This window comes from Falco punctatus (genome assembly GCF_963210335.1).
Source record: "Falco punctatus genome assembly, chromosome: 13".
NCBI lineage: Eukaryota > Metazoa > Chordata > Aves > Falconiformes > Falconidae > Falco > Falco punctatus.
In genome coordinates, this window is record NC_137593.1 from 16927499 (window position 1) to 16945830 (window position 18332).

At 38.4% G+C, this 18332-nt stretch overlaps 1 protein-coding gene across 3 annotated transcripts in view; it reads right to left on the reverse strand.

The window, feature by feature from the left end:
- The window catches only part of LOC308072908 (uncharacterized protein), a 139795-nt gene extending 132419 nt beyond the window's left edge, over positions 1 to 7376 (reverse strand). For all 3 annotated transcript variants that reach the window (XM_080410487.1, XM_080410488.1, XM_080410486.1), the window contains exon 1: positions 1 to 7376. This exon is cut by the window's left edge and continues 23477 nt beyond it. The gene's annotated coding sequence lies outside the window, so the exon portion shown is untranslated.
- Positions 7377 to 18332: the final 10956 nt, after the last annotated feature.

Below are 18332 nucleotides of genomic sequence, written 5' to 3' on the forward strand. Positions count from 1 at the left end.
GGATGAATAGCTGCTCCTCAGCAAGTTGATACTGCCCTGCACAACAAGCAACAAAGACCAGAGCCTTTGGCAGACCAGTCACAGCAGGAAAGACAGGCACTACATGTCAACCTGTTGAAGGTGATGTCCCCCCTCAGTGGCCCCTAAGGCATTCAGCCTATGTCTGGCCTGCGCAGGCAAAGTGATTGCGCAGTGTTACTCAGCTACTATAACTCTGCCACCATCTCAAATGAGGGTTGCAGTTTCAGAGTAATTTCCAAGTTACTGGACTGAATACAATAGGCTTAATTTCTTAGCTGTAGTTTCTTATTTCTGTTTGCTAGGAACTCTTTTTCCAGTCTATCTGTGAACAGCATAATGTGTCATTTAGCAGAGAAGGTTATGTCCTATCAAACTGCAGAAAGTTGCTAAGAGATTATCACCACAACTGTCAATTCAAACCACCTTCTAGCTCATGCAGTATTCAAGCTGTTCAGAACTGCACTTCTAGCCTGAACAGGAGAGTACACAGAGCTACAGTCTTAGACTCTGTGTTAGGTTTCTTGATCAAATTAGTTTCTGCAAAGTGCACCATACAAATTCAAATCAAATTAAAAATGGAGAAAAATCCTAAAGAGGGCTCATCCTGAATCTAGCCTCTTACTCTCCCCCCTCACCTCCAGTCTTCTGTGGCCCTCTCAGCTTCTTGTGGCCCTCCTCGTCAGATTCACATTACCTACTGCGCACCTCTCACAGGTCTCCTGCTTGACTTCACCTCTGAAGAAAGGCATTAACATAATGAACTCTGGCCTGAAGAATGTTCCCACTGGACCATGTTTTGTACAGGAATCTGCTCTCTTGCCACAAATTTCAGACCAGAAAATGAAACAGAATTTCCAGTAAAATAATGTGTAATTAACCTTTATAACAGTTTACCAAGATAATGGCAGGCTTCCACATGTCTTCAAATCAAAAACTGAAGATTAGAGATCAACGATTGTTTTAGCTAGCGGGCATGACACTGGAGCTATCTGTGAAATCTTCCCACGATACAGGTCAGGCAGTAAGATTCCTCCTAAAATGTATAGACAGGATTATCAGCCTGCAATAAGAAAGAAAGCTTCAGCTATGCCGGCATTGTTTTACTTGATTTCCAAGACTGCCATGTGTGTTTTGGCTGCTCAGAACTCTATGACATTTTTCAACAGCAGAGAGAATTTTATTGCTATTGTCAATATTCTTTGGACAAATTCTGTTCAAGATTGCCCTAAGGAAAAAGCAACAAAAACCTAATACTAGAGTCTGGATAGATTACTGACATACACAGGTGTCTTGTTTGCAAACCAGCACCCACAATCAAAACAGAAGGAAAATAAGGTGGCTGGAGTTAAGACAAAGTAATAAAATGTATTATCTCTCTGGTGATCCCAGCAGTATCATTCAGGCAAAAAAATAATTAACTATCTTTTATTCTTTTTTATTTTGCCTGGTGGAATCATACAGTTTTACTCAATAGTATTCCTAACATTTTAGGTCATGCAGTCACATCCAAACTGCGTCTCTAACAGTTTTACCTGGAACAAACAGTAATTTAATGTAATGTAATTCATCTTACTGTATGTTTTGGTATCAAAAAAAAATAAACTAGAGACACAAGTTCAGAAACAAAATCCATACTAGAGACACCACATTTATACATGACCAGGGAACAAAGCAGTTAGATATACTAAGGTTTTACATGATAGCAAAACAAACTACTACTCTCACTTGAAACTAACAATAAGAGGCATCTTGGTTTCACTCAGAAGGTTTCACTTCATATTGTGTCAATATGTGAAAAATGTGACGCTTATTAAAGCATTGAAGGATTAAGTTTAAATTACCTATATAATCTGAACTGATGCCTGAAGAATATATTGCTCTCCAGAGTATTTTTGTTTTCTGACAGCTGCTTAAGTAACCAAGCAGTACACTGAATACACAGATGATGAAGCATTCATGAGCTTAAAACTAAAGCACCACTTTGCCATACGCTTTTGCATGGCTTTCAGTATGTTGCTTTAGAATTAATTATTTTTAATTTTTTTTTTTAGCAAGATGGTAGGCAAAAAATCAATAAAAACCCTTAACATTTTTAAGGAAAGAATAGTCAAACCAGTGGGATACTAAGGCAGTTGGTGCGCTGTCCCAGGGCTGCCATGGCTGTGCTTGGGCCACCAGCCCCAGGCGTGCCTGCGGGGGCCTGTGTAGCGAGGTACGGATTTTGGTGCTGCTTTCACCCACACAACGTGTGTATTCTGTACACTTCAAAAAATAATAATAATAAAAAAAAAATCTATCTAAAGGACATCTCCAGAAAGAGAGCCAAGATAAATTTACACTGCCAGCTTCCCCGTCAGCACGCTCGAAGGAGTTCAGCCCATTGCCCTCCCCAGGGCCTCCAGATTTCCTCCTCAGCCATGGCACACTGTTGAGGCTGTCATGGCGGTGACAAGAAGGACCCTGCTCAGGAGATGAGCCCTCCATCCCAGGCCTCACACCTACTCGCAGCACATGTCCCCTGGGGAGTCACGCTGCCAGATCACACTTTGCTCACCGTGAGACATGTCACAGGCAGCCGGTTTAGTCGCAGGCTGGCAGGCAGTTTCCACAGCAACAGCCATCTTAAACAACAGTGCAACGGAAGGCAGCACATGACCCCCATCCCTGAGGCACACAGCTCTCTGGATGAGACAGACAAGTGCGAAAGTGCTGCCAAACACCAGCAGGGACACTTGCTTTGACTCTCCCTTCCCGCCATCCCCAGACCATCCTGCCCCCTGCTCCTTCCCTCAGAAAAACCCTCGCACCCACCTCAGGCTGGCGGCAGCCCTGCCGCCACTGGGCTGGGCTGGGCCACGGAGACACACCTCAACATTCCTGTTAACTTGGTCAGTGATTGTCTTAGACACTTGGTTTTAGCAGTTTTCTGTGTTTTCCTGCAATGCTTTTCACCACAATATCTGCCTGTATCTGTGCTGGAATTAGGCTTTTCTAGGGGAAGAGCAACATGATGTCACCACAGCTCGGGCCCTCGCTCAGCAGGGCAAGGAGAGGTGGCATGGCAGGAGCCCAGGGACACACACCAGAAACAAAGACAAGTAAAGGAGAAGGGTGTGAAAAGCGAATTTAACAGATAGAATGAGAAAGTGGTCCTATGCTGTGTTTTTTAGAAACACTCTTCTAGTAAGTGTTGGCCCCAGTGTAGTGCGAAGTAGTGGTGCAGAGAAAACAAGTGATACCCCTTAGGGATAGGCCAAAAAGCTGAAGATAGACAACACTGTATAAAGAGTTAGCCACCTTGTTTTAAAAATAATCGTTCCTGGAGGTGACTGACAATCAAATGGATTCACGAACCACACAGTTTTACACAAATACATCCTCAAAAAAGGATTTATTGCAATATTCAATTTTCTTTCTCAGCCATTGAGTTATCAGATTCTGAGAAGTCAAAATTAGTACTGGAAAACTCACCAGAAATCTCCAGAATCTATTTATAAAACTACCGGCATTTTTTTTTATTGGAATAATGTCAAGGAGCACCCCTCACTGGTATGGAGCCATACCAGTGCAGCAGAAACAGAGCTAGAACACGGTGCCTGTCTCCCCAACCACTAATCTATGTCAGGATGTGTGAAAGAGGAAAGAGCAAGACAAAAAGGGCTAATTGATTTGGACAAATAAATAATTTTGAGAAGATCATGATGTTTCTTCAAGCAGTTTGTTTGTGTTGATAAAAATATGCTGAACTGTTCACTCTTGAACTGTTCACTCTGCCTTTCAAGCTCAGCAGCTGCTGACTCAGCTCTTAATGCAAATTTTAAGTGATGTGTCTTCAGGGTAAATTTGCTAATCTAGAAACAAGTAAAGTCATTGCACAATCATCTTGTGAGATTAAGCTGTCACAAATTATAAAGAGGGTTAATCACCAAAGTATTTAAACACATTTATTTTGTTGTATTTTTTAAGTCAGTTTGATATGCGGGACAGCCATTTCCTGATTTCCTGCTTCAATTCTGTATTTACCTAAAGCAAGCCACAAACCTGGTATCTGACACAAAACAAACCTGAATCCTGAAACGAAGCAGGGGTATTGTGTTCTCCAGTAAACCATCCCATGGGATTCCTGTAAGCTTAATTAGGCATATTCTTGAAGAGTAGGTGGATTAATAGCAAAATTTGCAGCTCATTTCAGTAAGATGGATAGGCAAAAGCAAGGCAGAATGTAGTTACCTCTTTTTCCAACTTAGTAATAAATATTCCAGTAAAATTGTCACGATAAATTTGTTTTTTTCCCCTTTCATATTAAAAATTCTATATTCATATGGCACTACGATTTAACCTCAGTCTCATATAATAGTACACAATCCCTGAATATAGATTAAAAAAAAGCCCTTTTTACAGAGTTTTCCTTATATTTCATAGTTTAACTTCTAAATAGTTCCATACCCAATGTCTCCATTCAGTTCAACAACCAACATACAAGCAAGGCCCCAGCATCACAAGTAGAACAGTAACCAGCCAAGATCAGCTCTCGGGAAGGAAAACCAGATAGGAATTTGCTGCTGGAGAACTCAAGTCATAAAGGCTCCAGTCCTGCAGCTGAACCCACTGTTTCCTTCTATAAATCACATATGAACAGTCAGTTTGAAGCACCTTTCCCCCACCCCCTAAGCTCAATGGTATTTAATAGCTATATGAGACCATGGCCATAGTAAAGCAGTTAAGAATAAAGCCATTTAGCTTCAAAACCGCTAGAATTTCATCTGTCTTTACATTTAGACTTCTTTGGTTAAAATCCAGTGCTATTTATCCAAATAACAGGAATGTTCACCCATTTGCTAGTCAAGTACAAGCTTTTGAAATTTTACTGTATCTGTTTAAGCCTCTTTCCCAGTCTAATGTTGATCTGATCTACAGATTTTCAGTAATGCTGAGCTCTATTTAATAGTTGTTGTCATCTATTCCTTGAAGTCACCTCATTTCAGTGGGAAGGGAAATTATCCTTTTTCACACTGTGCTACAAAAAGAATTTTTTACACCATTTTACTAAAGGTAAAATTACATACATAACCTTAGGCATAGCACCAGAAGCCTAATGACACAATGATTTTAGGAAAGGTGTACTGGTATTAAGGCTTGAAACATTTGCAGTGCTGATGGGTTTTCAGATTGTTTTTGAAGAAGAAAGAGGAGACTTGGAATATGTTAAGAAGGATATTATTCCAAAGGGGTGGGTCACTGCAAGAAAGTAGCTGGTGAGAGAAGTAGAGAGTTAAGACAAAGGGAACATATGCCTTTTGGATTTACTGACCTTTGTTCCTCTCTATAGTCCATAAAATATGCTTACTGGTAGACCCTTCATAATAGTAGAATAAGATCAATCTTCTTTAACATAAACCAGAACTGCATTTAGTGTATATTTTAAATAGTAATTGACTTTAGATCATTTGGGAAAATGACCTAAATTACATTAAAGATAATATCTTTAACCAAGAGGCCACAGAAATGATGGACTGACACGGGCAGTAAGTATGCACACCAGAGATAACAACCACCCTTGTAGGAGGCAAATTGATTTTCTGCTTCTGTGAAGCTTAACAAATGGTTTTCTACCACATGCTTTGTTCCCAAATCACTCTCAAACCTGCTACCATGTTTGTCAGATTTACTTGTTCCATTAAAAAAAACCAACAAACAAACACACCCCCCCCAAAAAAAAAAAAAACAACTGCATAAATCAGATGTTTATCTTTCAAAACTAGTATCATCTTATCAAACCTCTAAAAGCACAGCAGCTGGTAGATACTGTGCTAGGAAGTTTCCCCTTCATCCTCATCATAATAGAAGCAGTTTCTAAAGATATTGTCAAGCATAATGCAATGATTAGAAATGATTGACTGGCTTTCTGCCATCATAGAATTTACTGGCTCCTGATTTATTACTTATGAAACCTTATATATATATTAAGGGTAGACAGATCCAGTACAGGATTGAGAAAACAGCATTTCTTTCCTATTTGCTGAGCTAGCTTTTTTGTAAAAACTATCCTACTAATATATAGCTGAAGCATGCTGGCATAAGTTCCTGCTTGTCTCTTCATGTGCTGTGTAGGTGTTTGCTATATTTAAAGCAGATTACTGTCCATACAAAAAAGAATTCATTTGGATCCAGTAGAAACCCACTGAGGTATACAGCACACTTGTCACAGAGATTAATGTAGATCTTAGTAATAAGATTCACCTCAACTCTAGGGTTAAGCTTGAGCTCACCCTCGCTGTAGATGGACCAAGAAAGTTGCAGTGGCAGAACACTCCCACAACATTTCCCTGTGCCAAGGCCAGGAAAAGCTAAAAGTAGCGCACAGCACAGACAAAACCAGTTAGTCCCTTGGGTAACTCCATTAGCTATCTCTGCCAAGGTTTAAGCAACACCTTTAAGTTACTGTCAGGATGGCTCAGCTAGGTAAAACTACAGAGAGAAGACAGTGACAAATATAGTTGCCTATTGCTTGGGTGAACCTTAGGTGAGCAGGAGAGGGGCTCAGGCAGACACCAACTGGCAAACCCCAGTGAAGCTGGGGAGGCCCAGACCCACACACTACCAGTGCTCTATACCAGGTCGTAGTACCTCCAGGGATTTCACTCCAAAATATTAATATAATAAATATGTGAGAGGTATCACCTCTCACAACAGCAAAAGGCAAAATCATTCTCAGTCTTACTTGCAGCTCCACGATCTGATTTATCTAGCATTATTCTTAAACAACTAAAGAGAAGTAGAAGCTAAGCAAGACAGAAACACCCTCTCTCCAGGCAGCCATCCCTGGAAGAGCTTCATAACCAGGGAGGCAGAATTTAAACCTCCTCTCACAGAGATCATCTGCACAGCTGCCACAGTCACAAAGTGTTAACCTCCTTCTTTAGCACAGCTGATTCTACAAGAACAAATTACCACCTTCTCCCATCAGTACCTGCAGCCCCTGAATGGTAACTGTATTTGAAATAGTCATTATTTCCCAGGTATGAATTCAGCACCCATAGCACAATTGCATCACTTGGGTTTAACTCAAAACACGTTTCAAGCTGCCCAATTAGGCAGTTCTGAAAGTTGCTAAGCCAGTCTTGGATCAAAGGTAATTTTCTCAGCAAGATGTGTTTTAAGTGGATATGCTAAATGGGCTTAAAGAAAATGAAACATAGCCAAATACAGTTCCATACTTCTTAAAGAATTTTTATTCCTGTAAGCATCCAGGGACACCAAACTGCTGTGCTTTAACAGCAATTTGATCTGAGAACAGAAAACAAAGTTTCTTTAGTTCATCACTCCCTGTGACATGAACAGGTTTAGCTAATATAAAGTTAGGGGTAATTTACAGCTTCCCTGTTATTTAATAGAAGCTATTAAAATGAAATAATCTTTAAATAGCAGCAACAGATGCCTTGTTACTTAGAGAAGTTAAACCTGGACTGGCCAAAATGCCGAAGTCAGTATATAGCAGTCTTCTACTGGCAGAGAATTGATCTAGAAGAGGAAAAGAATCTTTCTGGTTACAGTGAATGAATATTTATTATTACATTTGTTTATTGAACCCATTCAATTGTATTGAAGCAGTGACATGCATATCCTTTTGTGATACTGAAAATGAGTCATAAAACACAGAAGTTCGGGTCATGCATTGATTATGCATTTTATGTGCTGTCACCTGCAGTAGTATAAACTGCTGCAGCCCAGACTGTCCTTGGTTACACCTGTGCAAATCTTGCTGAAAACTAATAGATTTGGACAAGTTTATCCAAAGATGTGTTTTAAGAAAGAAATAAATGGGGACAAAAAAAATTTAAATGATGGCATAATTTAGCTTTACTAACAGCAGTAAGGTTGAAAAGGAAAGTGTCTACCTCACCTTGGCTTTCAGATCTTAGGTGATGTTTACAGGGCCAACAGGGATCAGAGAAAGTCTTTTATAGATAAGGAGAGCACAGCTGATAAAACTCAATTGAGTCACTGACACCTTTACAGACATTACTAGGTTTCAATTAGGCTTGAGATACTTTTTTTTTCTCAAGACACCTACTTCTAGAAGGCAAAAATACATCCCCTGTCCATAATGACACACCATACTCATCTCTTTCTGAACACGACTTTTATTCAGATCATGAATAATAAAAAATGGAAAACTGTTCATGCCACAAAAGTAAAAATTACAGGTATCTACATAAAAACTTTTAAAAGTTAATTAACTAATCTTAATGATGAATCCACTAAGTTCAAAGTAAAGCAGTAAGGCATGTTCTTCATAGAGAAACAGCTCGTAGACTACTTGTGAACTGTAGCCATGCCACAAAAAAAACAACAAAAAAGAAGGTAATGAAGATTATTATGTCATCTATCATCAAGGAAGCCATGGCATTCCTCAGGGATCACTGTTACTAGGGAGAAACAGTACACTTAGATTAAAGTAAATCAACATAGAGCTAATCAGAAAACCATTGGCTCATATTGATTAGGTGCTGGAGAGCTGAGGTTAAGAACACTGTAGTGCTTAATCTATCAGCACTTGAAGTTGAACTGAGTAATGTTAACATTTCCGTGAGAATAAATTCTGAAAAGCAAATTAGTAGTAAATTGGCCTTTACACCAAAGTACAGTAACTATGCTAGTGTCCTTCCAGAAAAACAAAACCAACCAACCAGCTCTTTGACTGGTTGTGGTTTTTGGTTTGGTGGGGTTTTTGCCTTCATATTTGATATATCAGTGAGCCAGCTGATCTAGCCCACCACTTGTACCTGCCATTGGCAAATCAACAGAGATTATGAACTGCAAAAAAAGGTGGCAATGAGCAGCTAGAGAGACAGTAATCTCTGGGATCTGTAAAAAGGGTATAAACCACAGTCTCACCCTACCATATTTGCTTACTACTCTGAGAGTGCAAGGGCTACAGAGCAAGTTTTTCAATCCTGTCCTGGCTCATGGAGTAACATTTACTCCACTCTGTTTGGAAGCATGCCTAGAAACAGTGTGCATGTGAACTGCCTCAGGAGATGAGCAGACTTTTGCCGACGTATCTCTAAAGAAAGCCAAGCTTTCTCTTCTGTCTCTTACACATGGAGCTGACAGTATGTCTTACAGTTAGCATATTCAAAGCCTTCCACGATAAGACCTATTTTTAGCTGTTTATAACTTCACCAGTGTTGACAATTCGTAGGAATTTCCTGTGCTGCTGGGTGCTTGCCTCAAGCTGAAAGATTTTGGAAAGTATCAGCTTTATCAGATGAGCCAATTTCAAGAAAGATGCAAGTGAATAATTATATACCATTCAAAAAAAAAAAAAAAAAAAAAAGATGATTTCATTTAAAATTTTAAACACCTTCAAGCTAGAGAGTAAGAAATTGAAATCTGGCATCACTGCAGTGTCATGGTGTGCAAATCCTTACAAATTTCTTAAGGTATAAGCTTCCAAAATTTCAGTTCCCATGTGAACTGTTGAGGCTTTTGGTACAGCCTGACAGTAAAATGCTTTGAGTACTCAATTTCTAGCCTCAACTAAAGAGACTTTTTTTTCCTGTAATTGCACAATCGTAATGAGTAATTTAACACCACGCTCAAGAAACATGAAAACAGAAACTCCTCCTATGTTTTCCTAGTTTGGCACTGAAGAAAACTGTGAGCTACATATTTCAGAAGAAAAGAGTGGGGAAGAATTGGGAAAGACCACAAGTTAGAAAGAATTGACAGCAACAGGTAGAAGGGAAAAACAGTATAGTAACAAAAGACTGAAGAAAACAGAAAATAAAATAGATTGAGAAGGGAAGGAAAGAAAACAAGTAGGGGAAACGGCCTAGAGACAAGATAGGTAGAAACACGGTAACAGGCTAGGGCAGGAAAGATAATGACAAGGTTCCATGTGGACAGTTCAGGCAATTATCATCGGTACAGATGACACTGCAGACAGCCATGTGCTAATACACGCAAATTATTGGAACTTTGTTATTTACATGAGGATCTGTGGCACTTTGCATCCTTTTTCCTCTGGCACAACTGGCAGGAGTTGGGCCCAATCCAATCTTTCTGAAGCCTTTTGTTGTGTTCAGTTTCATGTACAGAAGACCTGTAGTAAGAAAGAGAGCAATAGTTCACCAGCATCTCTTTTTGCTTAACCCACAATCATAAAAGATGGAGAAATTTATGAGTTTTTTAAGGATTATAAAAGCACACAGCCCCTTGGCAGGTATGTAGTCCCAGTAAGGGGCATTAAATTGCATAATAGCAGGTTTGTTCTCAGCGTGCTTCACTTTCTCCCTTCTTATGTAGATGTAATTCACTGGCTGCTGGTGAATATGGCCATGACATGCTAGACTTGAGCATAGTTGTTATTTTTTAAATTAAACATTATTAAATGAAAAATATGTTCTAACTTACAGGTTTCAGAAATTTGAAGTGGTTGACCCAGGCACACAACACTTAGGAAGGGCTGTTTTCTTTCCTGTTTTCTGCCAGAATGTGTAGAGATGGAAGGCTTTCCACCAATATACTGAAAACCTTGATCTTCAAATCAGAAATCAGAGGCAAGGCCATGCAATGTAGGAGATAATTTATTAACGCCTGAGTTATATGTGGAAAGTGATTATTTTGTAGAGTACGATGGAGGAATGGAAGGGTAAAATTTGCCAGTTGCAGTTATCAAGGCAATGCAGACTTCACTAGAACCATAATATAATTAAGAAGATGTCTCTGATCAAAGCAAGTTATGCTCTTGCTTTTGAACTCGTCCTGAGGAAAGGCTCGGTCAGCATTTTGCTACTGTAAAACTGAAGTCCTCAACCTTTGAAGTTATTAAAGACTTTAGAGCATTTTGTACAATGAAAAACCAAAGTTTAGCTAAGTCTCTAAGAACATTATACTTGAAGTAAGCATTTCCTCTAAAATTTTAAGTATTTCACTTGCTGTTCTAAAGCATTTTGTGATGTTAATTCACACAGTTAAGCAGTAACTGCATCACATTGTAGCTTTTAGTGGTTCCTGTCAACATAGATCAGTGTACATAAAGAAGAACATTTTGGAAGGTACAAATTTACTCCCTTCAGCTGCCCACAGAATTAGCTAATACACCTGATTATTTTATTTCAGAGACATCCAGGTCTACCCTACCCTTAAGGAAAGGATTTTTAGGATATTAGGTAGGTCATTTCTGCCACAAAGTCTAAAGATAACTGCAGTGTAGCCACAAGGAGCAGTACTGTCAGCCCCTGCTAAACATAAATATTATGTTATGTGCCCTAGGTAGGAAAGCTGTGCAGCAGAGGAGCTACATCCTCTGGCCTGGGCCATAAAAGAGACTGTGGAGATTACCATGCTTTATTACAAGTCCATAGTTTGCAAGATAACTTTCTGTAAGACCGGCCCTTCTCAGTTTCCTCATGGATAATGGATACAACAAAGTCAAGTCACTTGCATTTCTGTTGCTTGGTTATGAACGAAAATCAAATACATCTCAGATTAATTTACAGATTTAAATTACAGATTTGGTGCTCAGATTCGGTGGGAGTAAAACCTTTGGGTTTTCCCAGCCAAAATGCTCTCAAAGTATAGGTAACTTAACCTCTTTACCACCCCTCAAGTAGAAAAGCCCACAGAGGTTACTGATAGCTATATGGGACTCTGGCAACATCCACAGGTATCTCTGGGCACTCTGCACCATTTCCTTTGATATTAATAAATAGTTGGCTCTTTATTTTTCCTCATACCTTGTAAGTTTTTAGCCAGTTCTTAATCCAAGATATTTACTGTTCGTCACAGAATTTCAGCAGCCATCAGTCAACAGCTGTTCAGCTGCTAAGAAATAAACGATCAAGATTTCAGCAGGAACCTTTTTAAGATTAATTTAAGATTCTGCACATGAGAAACAGGTTTATGTGAGCCTTTAAACCTGTTTTTAATGAACTTGGCCAGGTAGTTGTTTATACTGACAACAGTAAAACATATTATGTACATTTGACAGCATGGGACTAGAGCTGGTTGCTTTTATACAGCTAACAGACACTGCATATTTAGTTTCACGTTTACTGAATGTGGTCTTCTCTCATTTTCCCTTCCTCAAAGGAAAGAAAAAAGATAAAAAGATAAATCAGCATAAAATTAGTTCTGTTCCTTACCTCTGAGGTCTAATGACTAGTCTTCCCTGGCAGAGATAATTTGTATGTACTTTCTCAGTAACTATGCTATACTTACACACAGTTATTGTTGATGAATGCTAACAGATAACATCAAGACTCCGTACAGAATTCAAGCCTTTTAACTAGCCTTTCAAGTAGACAAGCTGCCATTTGTGGGTAGCTGGGGGGTCTCTGTACTGTTCCTAGTGCCTGTTTCTTTTTAAGATTATACATTTGAGATGGTGACAAGAGAGCCTCTGTCTCATTGATGAAGTTTTGCTGTGACAACTGTACTTGCAGAAATGTCCGAGTACAATAAAAAGAGAGTACATAACTTCATACCTTCACCATATGTCTGACATTGTATGTGTGCATCGTCTTTGTAAGCTACATAGCATTATTTATGCTAGATTTGCTAGGTACACACAGGCATGACTGCTTACTGAAAAATCATGCTTCCATTATAAAACAGTTACTCCTGAGAATAAAGTAATTTCAGAAAGCTTAAATACAAACTGTGCTGACTAATAATAGAGTGTTCTTGATATACAAAGCATTTTAATGCTGTGAAGTCTCTAATGTTGCCCAAGTCATTAATTTGACTGTAGTAAATTCCACACACTGCCTGAAAGCAAAGATCTTTTAGTTGCATAGGTCCACAATGGAAGATAAAGACAATTAAACTGCATCTCATAAATTATGGGTTGAAGACAGTACACAGAAGTCCTGAAATATGCCTGAAAATAACTACCAAAAGGGAGCTGCATTTGTCTTGGCCATGTGACAGCTTTTGTTCCTCATTCCACAGTTTTAAACATTAAATTGCTTTTACATTGACTCACTATCTAACTTTAAACTTTATGCCCAGGAGCCTTTTGGGAATATCTGATAACACCAAATAGTTTCCACAAACGGTAGTACTGTATTATATACTCTGGCTTCACAAATTCCAAATTTTCAGCTTTCAGCCAACGAAGCACTTCTAGAAATCTTCACAAGCCACCCCAGATGTACAAGCAACATTCTCTTTTTTGCTTGCTTCTTACTTAGACTTATATAGACATTTCCCAGGACATTTTCTGAGACAAGTTAAAATTTTGATTTACACAACTTCTAAGTTGCACTGACTTCATAGATATGTTTCCATTACCATCAGTATCACGAGTCAAATCTATTGTGAAGAAAACCAAATTACTCTGCATCATGTATCAGCTAGCAAGTTCTCTATTCTATCATGAACGTGTTTCTTGCTAATATGCTTTTGCAGTCTTTTTCCAAGGCCTTTTAAAATATTTTTTTCTTTTTCTTAAAACATAATTTATTCAGCATAATAACTGCATTTCACAAAATAGAAAAAACAATTTCTGTTTTGGATGATTTATAAGTCATATTACTTTATAACCATATATTCCAGAATCATTGCTGACCACTCACAGCTGAGACAGGGGTCCCAGTTTGCATATTATTTTTCTGGGTAGCATTTGCAAAGGCACCTCAGTGTCTTAATGATTAATTATCCTTTTTAAAATCAAACAGGCAGTTATCTGGGAGGCCAATATTGAGTGTACAGCCAGCTTTCAATGCACAAACCTGCAGTCCTTTTGATCATGCAGGAAAGCACTTGCATGATTTTGAAAAGCTCAGTAAGTTCTTCAGCTGAACTTCAGGTATCTAAATGTATTCAAAATCCGGCATTAAGTCACAACTGATAGTGAGACTTGGTTTATAGGCTTCTTTGATTCTTGCTCTAACTTCTGAATATTTTACTTAGTATACGACACAGTAGATAAAAACAATAAAACAGCCTTCATGCAGCATACTCATGATTATATGGAGCAATATGAAAGCCAGCTTAAATCAGTGTAAGGTACTTCATTGACTTTCACAGGGTTTGGATCTGGCCACAACCGACAAAAAACTCTGTTAATTATTTTTCATAGTGGCACTTTTCCTCTATTTAGTTATTCTTCACAATAGCCTTTAAAAGGATCTATTTTCTACACAATGCATAGATAAATTATACTGATAAAGCATAACATGACACCATTATTCCCTAGGAAAATGGTCATGGCTTTCATTTTATTTTCTAGATATTTAATGCAACTAATCTTCTATTTTGCCTGAACAGAGAAACATATGTGTATCATCATTTCCAGCAAAGATCAAAGGAGAATTTAATTTCACGGCTTATCAATAAGAAAATCTTTCATTTTCCAAACTAATGTTTATATTCATAGGTTGGAAACCGAGATAAAGTCCCACAGAAGAATAAAAAGGCATTAACTCTCCTGTGAAGGCTGCAGTCTGCTTGCAGTTAGAAGGAAAGCAGCTCCGGCCAGGCTGCTTGGTGGGATGGTGGGCAGAAAACAAGGACAGCTTTAGTGATGCTTCTTCTGCACCAATGCATCAGTTAGCACAGTGAATTCCTCCACCAAATAAAGGGGGAACAAGGACTGAAGTGTGACTTCCTGGCTTGAGACAGCCAGAAAGGTGCTACTCTAGTCCCTGTGCCCTGTTGCAAGTGCCATTGCTGCTGTTCTTCAGTTTGCTCTTCTGAAAAATGAGAATAATATTTACCTTATGCAATATGCAGGGATTTGATGATAAAAAGCATAGAAAGCATCAATGTTATAAGCTGCTGAGCAGTTCTATCAGGCATAATCTGCCACTAGTCCAGGAGCTGTTAGGGATCCTTAACCTTACAGGATCACAGCTTCAAGAATTCAGCCATCTTTTCAAGCATGCCATGAATATCAGCCTACTAAAGACAATCATTTATGTTTCACTGGGGTGTAGGTACAGTATGTGATATAAAAGAGGAATATATATTAAGATGTGAATTCATTAACAAATTCAGAGCATAACTAATTACTAACCAAGGTTACGTTTCCAAGAATGACTAAGTATGACTGGCAGGACTGCTCTGATTAAATGAATGTCCATCCTAAAAGGAGCTGTGAGAAATAAGGAATGCGCAGAATCCCAGAGAGAATGACGCACATTCGTCTTGTCTATACTTGCAGAATCATCAGCCTTGAGTAAGAAAAGACATATGACTACAGTTTTCTAAAAAAAGGCTGCATTACATGAGAATGAGATTCATTATGTTGATACAGATTTTAAAGTATTCATTTTGGCTAACTGGGAAAAGTCAGTCAGAGAAGCAGGACTGGTTTGTAGTCATTTTTTAGCATAAAAGGCAAGTATGTGATGGGATGATCCTTGACTGGGAACACTGCAAAGCAAGTAAACACCTGTTCAATTGTAAGCATGTGATTAATCCCAAACCTCCCCACTGAGACACTTACGGTTGTGCTTATGACTCGTGCAACTCACAGTTCATTACTCAGACAAGCAAAGATAGCCTCAAGAACCTGTTCCAAGGGAATAAATGTCCAAGAATGTCATTTTGATTTCAAATCCATTTCCATCCTAGAGAAAAAGTCTGATGTGAAAGTACATTTATTTCACCTACAAGAGGCAATAGAGATTTGTTCAGTCTCCTGGCCTGCAGGCCTGGGCCATTCCACCACAAGTAATACCTATAAAGTTTTTCAATGAGCTGAGGAGCATGAATTTCAAGTTCTCCAAATCACCAAGATCATATTAGAGAAAAACAAAATATAAGTATACTTGAAGTTACCGCAGTGGTTTTTGTTGGAAAAGGAAGGCTTGGCTGCAGTAGAATCCTGTGTCTAAAATGTAGAAAAGGAATGTGGGTTTCCTCCCTCTGGGGTTTAGACTTATTTATTTTACAAGGCTAACATCTCAAAAAGGTGACTTACGCTCCAAATCCATGTGTGAGTAATTTATATAAATTAGTATAATTTAAAAAACAGATCACTGAAACTGACTCAGGAAAGCACTGAAATACGTGCTTGAATGCCACTGGGAATAGATGTTTTTTCCTAAAACTAAGTCGGTCACATGAGCAGGCAGTGGCACAAAGTAATTTTTACCAAATCCACTGATTCATTTGGCAGCCCCATATCGTATCCTCTGTTGCATTAGTATTTTGCTTTTTATATCCAAGATTTTTATCCAAGTATTTTATTTAGAAGCAGATTGCTGAAACAATAGGGATCGCCAAAACCAAAAGACTGATATGTGTCACCAAAGAGGCATGTGCAGGACAACCAGGAAAACCCCTAATGCACAGAAGAGCATTGCTGATTTTTCTTTCGTGAAAGAGTTGAAGTGTGAAAGAGAAGTCATGGGAAACAAGAAAAGGAACAGTTACAGAATACTGGTGCTGTGGCCCAGAGGGTAAACTGGTAGATTAAATTATGAGGTAATTTTCATTTATTTTATGAGGTAACCTGCTTTAACTAAATGTCTAGAAGAACACCAGAAAAGTTGTATTGACAACGATTTTCATATAATATTTTTTTTTTAATTTCTTATTCTAACCTTCTGCATCAACATAACAATATTGCCTATCTTGTCACGGTTCAGAAGGGAACACATTAAAAAGGAAAAGCTGAAGAGACAACAGTGGAAGAGTAAACATAAGTAAGAGAAATGCAACTTGACAGGCAGGTTTCAGGCACTTTTTTTTTTTCTTTTTTCTTTCTCCTAAATATAACTGCAATTTCCTAGGGTACAGTAGTGCTCAGATTTTGACCCACTAGTGTTTTTCATATAGGCATCAATGTCATTCAGCCTTCATTCTGATTTCATTAGTCATTACAACAACTCCATGTTACAGTCTTCTCACCCTTCACTTCAGGTTTCTGGTTATTTCTATCAAACCTGGGAAATTCTCACTACTAGCAAATTCTGATGAACATAAGGGGATTCAGCAATTAGGAGGAGCCAAAGGCAGCAATATCTGAACTTCTGCTGCCCTGTAGAGTTCTTTTACATTACTGTAGCCAAACATGAGGTCTAACAACTTGCTGTGTCTTGTTTTCCAAGATCTTACTTTAGGAAGACTTATTTTATTTGCCAAGAGTATTTCTTTCTCCAAATAAAATGGATGTAACCAGGCCTCTCAGCTTTTCTGCATGGGAATCCCACTTAGTCACATTTTGGAGGATATTCACACTTCTCCTTGAAACAGAGAAAAAATAGAAGAAGCCTTGCTATCACATCTAGGCTACAAAGCTAAATTATACCAGAGAAGAAAGTGTGACAAGGGCAGCTAGAATAGGACCACTTATTCAAGGTGTACGTTTTATAGCATAATTCAATTAGTACTGAAGGAAAATAGAATGACTATAGAAATTACTGTCTGCCATAAGCATCAGTATTTCATAATGGCCTAAAAATTAACAGACCAAATTGTTTTCCCATCTATCATTTAAAAGCACACAGACACACAAAGTGACCCAATTCCCATCCAGCTGCAGCTATACAATTTTCAAAAGAAAACTGAGATCTTAAACACCAATCACAGCTCCATTTCTCGTTGTGCTCAAAAAGAGCAAATTACTTTTAAACCAAAATGTACCAGTGACCCTTGCAAAGTGCTTTTCCAACTATTCCTAAACATCTTCGTTCCTTCTCCATCACTATTTTGGTGGTTTTGCCTCAAAACTCTTTAAACTTAGTTCTGTCATTTTCTGTATTACTTGCAGGGCAAGCAATAGTTGCTTAGAAAATTATGTCATAATTTTATGTCAAATTATTGTAATGAAATCATAAGACAGGAATTTGAGCTTCCAACATATCCATTGTTTGCAGTGTTGTTTACAGTCCTTGATGTACACAGCGCTGGAAGTGCTTTCTCATAGGCATTGTCATTATGCAGAAGCATGTGGATCTAAACCTGGATTCATACAGTTGCATTTTTCATGTTACCCAAAGCAGAAATTCTGAAATTCAGGCTGGCTTACACTTTTATGGAACATTACTCTGGCTACAAAAGACAAATAATACCTGTTCAGCATAAATGGGCTGGTACAAAGTTAAATTGTCAATAAATTTAAAAACTTTTCAGAACCCGCAAAAGGCTTTACACAGGGTCACCGTTTTTGCCATATGCCCTTAGCAATTTTTCAGTACTAAGAGTACTATATTGGAATTATATCATTAAAGCACAGCCCAACTCTGCAAGCTACAGAGTATCTGGACAGAATTGCGGTCTTTTGTGTGGGAAGGCCTCAAAATCAGTTGACAAATCCAGGAATTATCATAAAACAAATGTATAAGTTGGTA